Source organism: Serpula lacrymans (assembly GCF_000218685.1).
Source record: "Serpula lacrymans var. lacrymans S7.9 unplaced genomic scaffold SERLAscaffold_7, whole genome shotgun sequence".
Lineage (NCBI taxonomy): Eukaryota > Fungi > Basidiomycota > Agaricomycetes > Boletales > Serpulaceae > Serpula > Serpula lacrymans.
In genome coordinates this window covers 2,595,055-2,597,122 of record NW_006763296.1, presented here as the reverse complement: position 1 = coordinate 2,597,122, position 2,068 = coordinate 2,595,055, and positions in this window count along the sequence as shown.

Here is a 2,068-nt window from a genome sequence, read left to right as displayed (position 1 = left end):
GTCCATTAGTAAGGCCATGAACTGTTGGATTTGGACTAGGTGGTGGACCGGTGGCTCCAGTTTCTTTTTTTTCAGCAGAACATTCATTTACAGTGCAATTATTTTTGATTTTTGAATCATTTTTATGGACACATATTTTTTTAGAATGCCTGACTGACAATAAAGGAACTGTGTTGATACTGATAGTGTTTTGCCTTGCCCTTTTTTTACTGCATCTTCCCATGACATCATGATTTTCCTGCTCTCTTTTTGCTATTGGACTTTACTTTATGGTTGTACAAACCTGTGACATTACTCACAGCATTCATTGTTCTATCCCTTTCTTTCCCTTATTTTGACGATCTTATCCTGTAGCAACTACACAGGATTTGTCAGCGTACATTCCTTCCTTCATGTTCTTTCTCATTCTTTTTGCGCAGCTATACTGTGCATAGCCTACCTTTCTTTTCACTATATAAACCCCTGTATTTTACCTTGTAAAAAAACAACAAAGAACTCCAATCCAGACTTCTTCTCTAATCTCAAGTTCACTACTCTGCTACTTGTGATCCAGTGTGGTCACAACACTTCCCACTTCTACCACTGTCAACTGCTGTCATCGTTCACTTCCCACTTTTGAAGTCATCGTTATCCCTTTCAATTAGAGTCCTTCTGAGCACTACAGTTTGTGCGTCAGGAGCCTGCTATCACTGGGAACCTTGTCATTCTCAAACCTACCTTGTGCTACGATTAGCAAGGTAGTGCTCATCTATACTTGTCATTAAGCCCCCATCTTCTATAAATTCAACTATCCCTCCTCCTCAAAACCCACACCCATACATCTCTGAGTTTTACTTTGAAGGATCTTCATACATACCACCCCACAAACAACCAGAGCACCCACTGTTCTAGGAGGCAAAGCCCATAAACAAGTTCCGTGGAATCTGGGAGGATTGTTTGTTAGTTTGTTTTTGTGTGTGGTTTTCTAACAATGGTTCTCATCATCGACAACGCTTCACTTTATTGTAGTTTTACTTTTACTTTTTCCAAATCACATGACCAGTCATGTGACCATTTACTTTACTTTACATTTTCGACTTTTCATAGTCACATGCCAGACATCGGACTTTAAACTTTCTTTACAACTGTACAGTACCTCATGTATTTTAGTATATATACAGGAGCAATACATGGGGAAGGACTCAGCAAGTCCTCCTGTTGTCTAGCACAACTAACTCACTGCAGCCTAAGGGGTAACCACTCCCCATCATCTTCTTTATAGTGTGTTCCTGTGTGCACCAGAGTAACTAACTCTTGGTTGTTACAAGGTACATGACTGAGAATCATATTAAAGGTTGCAGTCATACATCACTGAGGAAAAAACTTGTCATATATTGGGCAAGTCTGTTAGTGATCTTGATCACTAATCATCTCTCAGTACAAGGACACTACAAAGATGTATAAGAAATGACTTGTACAATGTCTCTCAGCCTTGGATAACATCAGACAAGGACTTGTCAATGATGTGCTTCACAAGCAATATGCACAATGTCCTATTTGGGGGTTGCACATGCACAGCTTATTACCATAAATAGAAGTTGTGCATATGACTCAGCAGGTTTCATATAGACAGAGACTTCTAGTCTCCCTTGCTAACCTAATTCAATATATTGATGATAGTTGATTGATACCTTGTAAATAAGGTCTGCTTCAAAATAACGGTGGCATGCAGAGTGCCCCCCTTTGGTGTCAATACAGCAAAAACACAAACACTATTCAAGCTTTGTTGATTGTCAGCAAGCTCAGCCCCAGTGAAAAGTTGTTCTGTATAATTAGTTATAGATCTATATAAATAAATATAATTGTGCATAAATCTATATGAAAAGTTGTGAGCATGTCCAGTAATGTCCAAACACAGGCCCATCATCTCATGACATCAGTGCACTCACAATCATATATCTCAACACATGTGTTTGAGTGCTTGACACAACTTGAGTTAACTCTGCTTCCGCCTCATAACACAAGACACGCCAACTCAGTGAGTTGTTTACTTTTGTTGGTAATATGATATCATTTATAGCTTTCTGTT